This window comes from Lytechinus pictus, chromosome 5 (assembly GCF_037042905.1).
Source record: "Lytechinus pictus isolate F3 Inbred chromosome 5, Lp3.0, whole genome shotgun sequence".
NCBI lineage: Eukaryota > Metazoa > Echinodermata > Echinoidea > Temnopleuroida > Toxopneustidae > Lytechinus > Lytechinus pictus.
In genome coordinates, this window is record NC_087249.1 from 17,793,683 (window position 1) to 17,806,220 (window position 12,538).

The following is a 12,538-nucleotide window of genomic DNA, read 5'->3' on the forward strand; positions in this document are numbered from 1 at the left end:
CATGTTGAAAACCAACATTATGTCCACGTTTTTGAATACTATTTTCATTTTTTTCAGAGCTACTTATCAATTTCAAAGTCAAGAAATTATTGTTAGCGCAAGATTTCCATATTGCCTTCCACCTGTTTTTGATAACAAGTGAGTATATCAAGCGGAAATTTCATCTTTTTTAATTTTCGTTTTCTATCACGTAAACATGAGAGAATTAGTATTCTCTACATGACCTAAATCCATACATATCATACCTGGGAGCAATGCAATTATATTCTGCAAACAAATTGTTACCAATCGTAAAAAAAAACCCTCAGAAAGCTTACACTTTCAAATCATTTCATTTCACTGTCAGAGCATCTCTAATTTCTTTGATTTTGAAACACGAGCTGAAAGGGGATTGAACACGAAGACATCATCAATAGGTAAATCAAATTCGATTTCTGACTACAGACCTGTCTTTTGGGTGTCAACTTTAAATCCGGAGGGCCGAGAGATTTGAATTACCATTGCCGCAAAATTGTGCCAAGCGTCATTGACACCTCAAGCCGCTGTTCGCATCAACTGCACGCGACCTTCCACAACTATGGAAAGCCATCGACGTCAGAACTCCCCAGGTATGAATTTTGAACTTTGTCTCGGTTGTAAACTCACTAAATTGTCAAGACAGTGATGTACATGAAAATGCGTGAATAGGCCTCCACATCAAATTTAGAAGGGGGCAAAAAAATGAAACGACACATATACTTTAGAGGTTAGTGCTGATGGCTTTCCATAATTGTGGTTAATTGGATCAATCATAAAAGTTTGTAAAACGGGGGCCTAGGCAGTCGTGGGATTGCATGTGCTCACCGATAGTCTCTTTCACTACTATATTTAGTCGCGATTTCGAGTCGAGTCGTCTTAATCGTCCACGATAGTGTAGAACTGGTCCGGGAGTTCGGCTTCACTCTTCTTCTCTTTCTCCTTTTTCCCTTTCAGCCCCCTTTTATTTTGTATGCTTTAGACATGCTAGGACAGGTGATAGTGTGCATTTGTTTGTATCTGTTATCTTCCTTTTCACTGAATTTGCATTAATTTAGTGGGTTTTTTTTTATTGAGAATCGTTTTGACGACTCCTATTGGTTGTGAATAAAAAAAATGTTGGATAAACGATACAGAATTTGCAGTTAGGTTGTTTGCGTAGTATGGATGTGTGTGCGTGATTTAGTGACAATAGAGAGAGAGAGAGAGGGGGATAGATAGACACACAAACTGTTGAAGAGTGGAAGGGGGAGAGATGATGGTAGACTGATACTGATAGAGAGGGGGGAGAGAGGAAGAGGGGCGGAATGGGATGATACAGAAAAATATTAGAGATACCGCTATTCACACCGGCGGATCTTTTTTCTTACTGTACCAGAGACAGGCCCCGTCTTACAAAGATTTACGATTGATTCAATCAATCGTAACCCTATGGAAATCCATCAGTGCCATATTTCTCTATAGAAAATTTGCACAATGTCCTTTGTAATAACAAACAGAAGCACAGTGAATGAAGAAAAAAAACAATGAATGCATGAATATACATCATAGGAAATATTTTGAACAACCATGAGTAATACATGTTGACGTTGCTGGCCGTCCATAGTTGCGATTTATCGGATCGATCGTAACTCTTTGTTAGACAGGGCCCTGAAGATACCGAATATTCATGGAGTTTGCCTGAGAACACCACGTCCACGCCACAGTGTCGGCAAAGTAAGATCAGGCTTAGCTTTTGTTATTTTGAAAAACATGTTTGTTGCCAATTGGAATGGAGTTAAGGAAGCTACCCCAGGGTCTTTAATCTCGCTTAGTATCATCTGACGAGAGTGTTTTCTGCAGGATTTAGCACACATTCTGAAAAAATATAGAATATTGCTCTTTGGACTCTTGTACCATCGTTCATTGACAGGGCATGTGATTCTTGTTCTTTAAATAGGGGGCTGTCGAATTTCTTTTATAGCATGGAATTTCTGATTCGTGTGATGCGTGTGAATATGTGAAATGGAATCTTTACGTTCCCATTTGAACGGAAAATTGACTAATCCAAATGTTGTTTTCAGTCAGAAGCATTAATTTCTCAGTGAGATACACCATAAGACATCCGAAAACTATTTTAAAAAACTGTGAAATCGCAGTTCGATACGTTCGCAAGCATTCGTTGCTCAGTGAGATACCAATTTCCATTATCGCTGTTGTTGTCGTTGTTGTTTATGATTATTTGATACTTTCTACTCTTTTTGGCGGAGATATGTAAAGGGGTAGTTTGAGTTTTCAGATGTAGTTGTGATCAACCTTGATGATTGTACAAGTATTGCAAGACAGAGTATGGATAACCGTGCACAGTTGAATGGCAACAGTGGAAACGTTATCAGTAGATTACCACTTCTTAAGCCAGTGTTCTTTTCTCCAATCAGCAAATGAACTACATCACGTTTGCATCTGAATTAAACGACCAGTGAGCCTTTAATTTTCCCCTATAAGTAGTGACCATATAAGGTTCAAGGCTGTGGCAGGACTACAATCGATTCTTAATTAAAACAACTAGGGCATTAACAACCCCTTTATAAAACACAATCGTTACTCGTGGAATTGTCAACCTGGCAACTTCTCTTAATTACTATTTCTCAATTAAGGATTACGGTAAATGGCCACACAGTCTTCACCCACTTTCCATTTATGCTATATACCCATTTCGTCTATAATATATGTTTGTAATATCAACATGATCGATGAATATATATTACATGAACTGTCTATGAACTTACTAGGTCAATGAAATAAAAATTCAAGAATAACATTCAAAATGAGAGGAAGTGAATATTACACCCACAGCGTCTATGAGAATAAATGACCGTTAGAACAAGTGACCAGCAGACATTGTGGTGGCTTGTCCAAAACGTAACTAGATCAACTTGATTTTAAATTTTTAAACAGTATTCTAGATTGAGGGTCTCCTTCCAAGCAATGCTACTTCGCTTGCCCACGCCTGCCCATAACTTTAGAGACAGTGTTGAAATTAAGGTCTTCGTTCATGATGCTTTTTAACATGACTGCAAGGACAGCATGAATGTCTACAAGAAATCATTCAGAGGGCCGAAGGCTTAGAGTCCTTTCCGAGGGACCTGAAAATGAGAATAAATGGCTTACCAAAGGGCCCTTGTGGTATCGAGCCATGGTAACCGGAATCAGAAAACTCCGCTCTACCGACTTTCAATGAAGGAAGGCTAACGCGTCTTCCTTACACATTCCTGGGCCCCGTCTTAATCTTAAAAAGAGCTACGATCATCATTCTCAACTATATGGAAATCCATCAGTGTCATATTTTTTTTCTCCAGGAAATTTTCATAAAAGTCCTTTGTAGACTCACACTGAATTATCAAGAAAACAATGATTGTATGACTATATACATCATATCTTGAAAATATTTTGAACAATTGTCCATTTTAGATGATGACGTTGCTGGCTTTCCATAGTTGTTGTTGATCAGATCATTCGTTACTCATTGTAAGACGGGGCCTAAACTATTATGTGTGTTGTATTTTAGATTGTTCATGTGGTTGTTAAAACTCAAGATTCAATGTTACCATGCACCATTAACAAACATGTTGATTTTTGCATACTGTCATAATCTTTCGCCTTATGGTGGGGGAAAATCCATTGTTAGATGGAGAAATATCAATATTTTATTATATTTTCTAGATTGAGATTTTTAATTCAGGTTGGAATTGGCTCTTGTTCGTAATAGTAATACATTTATCATTCATATCTGTCATAAATGTTTAGATATTGGGATGAATTAATGATTGGATGAATTGATTAGTACAATAAAAAGGTTGACAAATAAAAAAATGCTGAAACTACTGGACGCATAAACAAATTAACAAATTCATAGATTTATGAAAAATTAATACCAATCATATGCAAATTGAATCAATGTGATTTTACATGAGGGCAATTCCATAAAATGATCAACCTTTTTGTACGTCCGACCCCCATTTTTCTCAAGTTTTACTTCATTTCATACACTGACCAAGTCATGGTCCTTTGAGAACATTACAGACTGTCAAAAGAACATGAAATCAGAGACAGAAAATTTCATGAAGGTCCCACATTATAGGGAGTCAGACGTACATATTTTATGGAATTGCCCATGAACTAAAATTAGCGTATTTATTTAGTAATTGTGAAACACTGATGTTGATGAGAGGGAGGGGGGCTTGGTGACTATCGTTCCCTCAAAGTTCCACCACACCAACAAAAATTAAGTAAAGGAAGAAAAATGGCGACAAAAATTAAGTAATGGAAGAAAAGGCGACATGAATTTATTTTTCTAAATAAATTGTACAAAATCTATTTAATCTATCGCAATCTTTTTTTTTTGGCTCGATCTGCTCTATTGCGAATTTTAAGAAAGTTTGCTCCATACAACATGTTTGGCGGCCTAAACATTTTTGGCTTATGACGCCCCCGTAGAATGATATTCAATCATTTCGGAGCGATCAAATTAATTCAGGGAACAGAGATTCGTAATACGTAGGTTGTTCTTTTTAAATAGATAAATCAGTTTATGTACATAAAATGTTGGCATGTAATTTTACCGCATTCATTCGAATCGAATTACGAATCAACGAAATAAGTTGTTGGCAAGCGAGTGTATTTTATTAAATTTGAGGATTATGACTTCGAAGTGTTGTTATATGATCACCAAAGCTTCGCTGTCTGTGGAAAACGTCTGTTTTATTATATTCCAATGTCTAATGAAACTATATCCATGGATTCATAAGAGAACATAATAATTTTCAATTTGATTACATAATTCTGTGTTTCTCCCTTTACAATTTTTGTCCCTTCCTTCTGTTCATCAATCCTACTTTATTTTCCCTCTAGTTTTTCGCTTTCCTTCTCTTTCACTTTGAACACGTTAAAACAGTTATAAAAAAATCACTCCCTAGCCGGAGTTTGTTTAAAAGTCAATATAAAGTGATAAATAATTGTAATGCATTTTTTCAACATGTAATGTCAGTTGCTATTGAAATTAGAGTAGGCCTATTATTTTTTTTTCATAGAAGGCAATGAGTTGAAAACGTGATGATATTTGTTACTCAATCTTATCTCGGAGAAGATGAAGTGGTGTTTGAAAAAAAAAACACATTAAAAACCAAATTATGTTACAATGTTGCATTGTTGTATGTGATCCCGCTCCGTCGTTTATCACATTTTAGAAATCTGTTGCGTGAACTGTAGGCCTAGAGTTTCCCACAAATTGGAGCCTTATAAAATTTGCCAAACCAGTATCGACTAAAGAAATATTGAAACATTTAAAACGTTTTGAGTTGCATATGTCTGCGGTATTTACATTACTAAACCACGAAGTACTTGCGTGTTCTAGCCCCCACGTCGACAAAGTAATCATTATAAGGGCAGGAGGTGCCAAGTCAAAGAAACAATTTCACTAAATTGGTATCTTTAAAAAAGTGTTTCAAGTAAAGTAAATAAACTTTACCGAACCACAATATCAATATTAACATAATCGTTTCAGAAAATGTCTTAATTATGGATTGATTTCCTGAAAGATAATTTGGTAACGATCTCAAATGAGTTCGAACAGAATCCAATAAAATTACCCCCCCCAAGTGTTTGTATGTATGAATAAAAAAGTGTGCCAAGTGGTTGTGGGAGAAAATGCGTAATCATGGTAATTGCTGAGAAATAAACAAAATAAGCACAACATTTCATCAAAATATCGGGTACTATTCTGAGCAATATTAATACACTGTCCCACTTATGTTTTCCTGTGTTAGTGATCATCAAAATTATCGGTTTTTAGATAAAAATTCATGATTTCACAAAGATAAGTTTATTTCAATGTACCAGATCTAGATCTATGATCATATTGTGGTAACCTTGTTTTTAAAGCCTTTCTCATGAAATAATTGTTTGCTGCAACTGATGTCTTTTACCTTTAATCAATCATTGGTCGTTATAGCGAGGGAACGCGCCTGCATAACTGGTACACTACTTGATGTGTGGTACCTTTTCTGGGTGGATGAGTGTGTGGGCGTGAAGATGAGTACGTGCGCGTGTGAGGGTGGACATAAAACAAATATTATATCGAACAATGGTCCTTCGTTGGGTGTAGAGCTATTGTCCTCAGAATGATCTATAGGATTTTATGTGGGTGTGTGTGTCTGGGTCATGGGCGGAAATCCCAGGGGGGACAGGGGGGACGTGTCCCCCCTACTCAAAATAGTAGGGGGGATACAATATCAAATGTCCCCCCTACTATTTTTTGTCTTTTATGATGGTAAGAAATACATCATTCTAAATCGAAATAAACCATGTATTTTGGGACGAGTTGGGACGAGATGACCGTACTTTTGGGATGATAACCTTTTTTTTTGCTTGTCAAATTTTCCCGCCCCTTGTCCCCATAGGCGGATCCAGGAGGCCGAGGGCCTCCCCCCCCCCCCCCTATTGGCGGAGCAAAAAGAGAAAAAAAGGGAAAGAAAGAAGGAAAAGGGAAAAAAGGAGGGAAAAGAGAGGAGAAAAAGAAGAGAAGGCGACGAGTGCATAAAATAAGATGAAGGGAAGACTTCGCGCTCTCATTGCCTGTTAGGTGATTTACATATCTTGTTCAATATGGAGCTCAAATATCAAGTTTAGAAGTCAATATACAAAACATATTTCACCTCGGAGATCGAACTTTCATTATTTTGTGTGATTTACAAATTGATTTTTTAAAAGTGCTCTGTAAAAATGTCAGTTTTATGGTCTGAATAATTTTATCAACATTTGCTGCTTGCGCTGCGCGCTCGCAAATTTTGATTTATCAGGTACCTATTATTTTCGTGTATTCCATAAAGTTTTCAAAATATCCCTTTTCAGGTCTGATTGTCAAGACGTATCAGCTAGCGCTGCACGCTGGCATTTTGATTGGCGAGTTATGTATGTTTCAATATTGATTATACAACAAACTACTTAAAATCCTCTTTTCATGACGGTTTATCAAAAATTTTAGCTCGCGATTTGCGCTCGCATTAATGGTTAAAAATAAATTATATTAACTGATGCATCCTATTCATAATTACAAAAGTGAAATTTCCAGTTTTTATGCCATAATATCATCAGATTTCGCGCCCTCTTTAGGCATTAATAAATATGATATTAATTTAATAATTAAATTGTCCCTTTTGTTTCATCTCGCGCTTAGCAAGAGGAATAGGAAGATAGTTATCATTTTCATGACATGTTGTAAGGATGTCCCGGTCCTATGTCAAAACTCAAAGTAATAATAATGACAATTTTAGCTCTTTTTTTAAAGTGCAATCCATATCCACCTTACAGTTTTCCTACAAAGTGCTTGAAATATAAAGCGGTAATTGACTCTTTTTTTCAGATCGGAATATCAAAGTTTCATGATTTTCATGATTAAAGATGTATTTAGAATGCCTAGATTCTAGGTCTAAATATGAAACACGCGTGCGCATGTTTATTCAAATACTCAACTCAAACAAAATACTCAGATCACAATATCAAAATTTTTCTTCTCGCGCTTTGTGCTCGCATTATTAATGTAGGAAGACCCCCTATTACTCATTCTTTTCATGATTTACAAAACATTATTTTCAATTGATTTATTTTATCTAAACACGGTAAAAAGCCCTCGATCAGCCTATGGCTGTTTACAAAACATGAACAGAGTGGCCCATTTTTAGGTCTAAATCTCGATTTTTTTTCTGCTCGCGCTTTGCGCTCGCATCAATTGTTGAATTATATATCTATCCTGTTCACGATTACAAAAATTGATTAAAATTTTCCATTCTTTCTTTAGAAATTTTCAAAATTTTTCAGCTCGCGCTTCGCGCTCGCATTTTTTGATTGTTGAAATATGTAACGCCTTCATGGCTAAGTGCAAGCAGTCCTTAACAGGCTCGCATGATTAAAACTCATCTTTTTTCATGATTTACAAAACATGAATAGAGTGTCTCGTTCGGTAAATATTATAGGACTAAATCTCGAAATTTTCCGCTCGCGCTTTGCGCTCGCATCAATTGTCTACTTATATACCTATTCTGCTTGAGTTACAAAAGTGCTTAGAATCTCCATTCTTTAGGTAAAAATGTCCACAAAAAAACAGCTCGCGCTTCGCGCTCGCATTATTTGATTGTTAAATGCTAACTGCACGCAGTCTTTAACAGGTATCTTTTCCATCAGTTCATTTCTGCTCGCGCTTTGCATTTGTAGTAATTATTAAGTTGCATACAGATTTTTTTCAGGATATCAAACATTGCCCAGAATGTTCAAATTTTAGGAAAAAATACATAAAATTTCCAAAAATTAGCTCGCGCTTCGCGCTCACATCATATAAATAAGGATTATGATATTATATATGAATTTATGAGAATAAAGCTAAAAACTGACTAATGAGGACTACTCCATCGAAGAAACAAACACAAATCATCTTCGAGCTGCCGATCGGGGAAAATATGGCTGAAACAAATTTCGGCCCCCCCCCCTATTGGCGAAGGCTGGATCCGCCCCTGTGTCCCCCCTACCTTTTGGGAGAGATTTCCGCCCCTGGTCTGGGTTGAGAGAGTGTGAATGATTCACATAAAAAAGATGCAGATTGGTCAGGTTTCAGATCAGTTGGTCAACTGACATTAGATCTGACACAACGCATTATGTCATTTATGGGCCGTCGCCCGTCGGGGGTATAGAGCAGCTGTCATTCACTCATTCCCCTTTTAATGTTGGTTTAAACACGGGGACGGACCCCCCTAAATTTTTTGTTGATAACCTTTTTTTTTGGGGGGGGGGTCTTGTCCAATTTTTTACCTGTGTCCAAGTCAAAATTTCAGGTGGACCCCCCTACATTTTTGAGCTTCCGCCGCCAATGGTTAAACACATCACGTGGGTAATTTGCCCGCCCCCGCTGCTGCGCGCCGTTAGCTACACCACTGTGTTGATCCTCACACTGCTGTTAATCGACCAGTTGAGCTATATCGCAATTAACACAATAAGATCAACCTATTTAAACAATTAGTCGCTTGTGTTGCTATTACCGCAGACAGTTGACTAGACATTCGATCATTCGCAGCGAAGAGATTTGGATCGTTAAGAATCGACCTAAATTATCATGTTTTATCTTCGGGCTACAGCAGGTGGAATTGGGAAGTCTGCGTTAATAGTTTTGTATCATTACTGCCGAGTTTGGATGTTCAAGTCGAGCTGTTTCAGTAAAAAAACTAAAATATCATTCACGTCGCTTCAAAGTTAAACAGTTAATGCCTGTAGGCAAGCAATTTGTAAGAGAGATTTGTCAAAGATATGACTCTACCCATTAGTATAAGTGATGTGTTTCTGACTTTACTCTACTCAAACAGACATCTGCTTCAATAGTGAAATAATTGGTCTTCACCAACTTTGATACCGATATATGAATTTCAAGGGATATTATTATGAATGCACGGGAAAAAGGACAATGAAAATATCTCTTTATCAAACTCCCACATTAAAAAAATCCCTTTCCTTCAGAGAACTTCCAAGAAACTAATTGAATTCGCACGGGAGTTTCTCCACGTAGCGTCTCACTTTTCAAGGAGAAAAATGAGATCTGCAAATGAATGCATGAACGATCTTTCATCAAATACTTATTAGTGTCATTTTTCGATATCACATGACTATTTTTATGCAATATTTGCAGCTCGTTCAATTCAATGCCAGAATAAAGAAGAAAGGAGAACGAACGAATGATGTAATTGAGATCAACTCAGCATGCTCAACGTTGGAAAAATTCTTCCTCTCCAATTAAAATAATCTTTAAAACAATCTTATTTGGCCAATTATCCATGATAAATGCATTTAAACATAAAAAAAGAAATATAAATAATAATAAAAATTTATATTGAAACACATGTATATATCTGGGGGTTCTATTCAATTAAAAAAAAAATGTTTGGTATATTTTTCAAAGTCATAAACAATTGAAATTCTGGAGTATGCCTATTCTTATTCAACTTTAGCAATGTGATAAGTTCTAGGAGGAAGTCAATGACCCTTGATCACATAAAATAGGTAAGAATATATTCAATTTTGAAAGAAAACTATAAAATATACCCATATCTTTCATATTTTGAAATGTAGCGTGTATAAATATATTTGAACATTGGATTCTGCACAATGTATTTTTCAGAAATCTTTTTATTGCTATTCTCAAATCAGTAGGACCTACATATGAGTAACTAATCCCAATGAACAGGTGAACAGATATACAAGAATCGCACTGGTCCTTATCCATGCATAGATATGCTCTGATATATGTCTTCTTGAATTCAAGGGGTTTTATGCCTTTGGGCTGACTTCCGTGTCGTTACAGGACAAGGCTTTTGTATTTCCTACATATGTATTGTAAGGTTTGCTTTATATGCTACCAAGCTAGCCCTTTCCATTAATAATAATTTTCCCCTATGACTGGCAGCCGCCAGGGATAATGAACTGAAGAGGTTGAGTGGTTACCAAGTAAAGGAGTTTATTATATATAGAAGACAAATCTCTCTTCGGTGGCAGACCCCACTCCTCCTGAGACCATAGATTCATCCGTCAGACACTTCACCCAGTACGTGACCGAGTCAGTGGCGCGAAGGCATCAAAGTCGATCCTCTTAATCAAATGTCAAACATAATAAGGAACTATGACCCCTGTTACATCTGAGAGATTCCCTACCTCGGGCCGGCCCGGGGCCTACCTCGGGTCGGAAAGAAATCAGATGTAAACATCCCAAACCTACCTCGGGCCACCTTTTAGCGAACCTACCCGAGACCACATCAAGAGGTAGTCTCGGGTAGGTATCGGGCCGGCCCCGGTCCACCGATTCGTAGATGTAAACGCACACAAGCTTTCAAACCTATCTCGGTCCGTTCGCCAGCTGTCAAATTACGTCATAGCGCGCGCTATCCCCTCCCCAGCCCCGTCGTTCTTCGAATGTTTTGCGGCTTTTGACATGTGAATTGTAATTGATAAAGTCTTTGATTTTAGTGGAAAGAAGGAAGCACTTTAAACGTATTCTTTTCAAATCGATCATATCTTCAACGACTGCTGGGATCATCAGCATGCTTCCAGAATAACGAAATGTAAACAACTTCAATTAGCGCGCGCAAATTATTCAGAGCCTAGATCGAGAGTGCCCTTTGGTGTCAGCAATCGGATACCGCTCGAAACCGTACCGATAGGGGAGGGAATGAACGCTGTGATGTAAACAGACCACATTTCGGACTCGGTCCGTTCGCGAAGCTAATCCACCAATAATCCAGTCAAGGTTACAAGTGGACTCGGTCGGGTCTCGGGTAGGAAACTTTCAGATGTAACAGGGGCCTAAGACTACCGGAAATCGAAGTGCGATTCTCGACAATCTGGATGATGTGACCGACGGATATTTTCAGGGATCGGTCAGGAAAGGAAGAACTGGTTTGATTTAAAAAATGTGGAAACAATGCACGAAGATAATTCTACTTCTAAATTGAGTGACGATGCCAAGCATTTGACATTAGTGATTTTTATCAGCTTACACGCTTTGAATCTGAGGTTTGTCGTAAATAATTCTTTTACATGATTTTTTTAAAACCATTTATTAAAAATTCACTGACTTGCTAAACACTTGCTAGTCCGTCCAATTTCCATGATGATTGAACTGGCGATGTATTGCCGCCGTCACACCGAACGGACCCCCGACCGATCACACATTATTCCCAGTAGCATACCATTGGTCAGTTTGGAGTCGGTTTCAATGGTGTGACTATAACATGATGTCAGAGTCACACTAACATAACAGACTCCAGACCGATTAGAACAATGCGTTTTTTAATGGTATACCATTTGTTGGATTAGAGTAGGTTTTAGGTTTGATAGGTGTGACAGCAAATAGGACATCACCTTAATTCGGCCTCTCCGCACACAGGAGATGATTTAACGGTGGGTCAGAACATTAGGTAACAACCCATAATTGCAATGGTTTGATCTGTCATACATGCACCTGTGATATATATCTTTAATAGCCCTTTATTTTTTCTCTTTAGCTCCCATTGGTACTATTTACAGAAAAGTTTATTGGTCATAGTAAATCTTATTTGATTTTGAAGTATTAGAAAGCTCTTGGTGATGACAGTTATGGATGAGAAATAACCATCCTACATGTCCTATGGCACGCTAAGGACCCGAGTGGTTCTCCATAAACCTTTTGGTCAATCTTAACATGCTAAACATGACTTTACGACCAACAGGCGTATAATCAATACTGAAGCGTCACCCCCCCCCGTTGTATTAACTGTCAGATTTCTCACCGTGAAAGTTAAATGAGATGATACCTGGTGAGAGTAATGTATTGTTATACAAAGGTTAATAATAAAATCGAGAAGTCCATCTTCATTTTCAGTTAGCAAAAGCTGCTCAGTGGAAAATCCATGGTATACCTGTATAAGAGTCTTGGAGTTGTTTTATGTGAATTTTATTTTTTACTCGAGGTGAA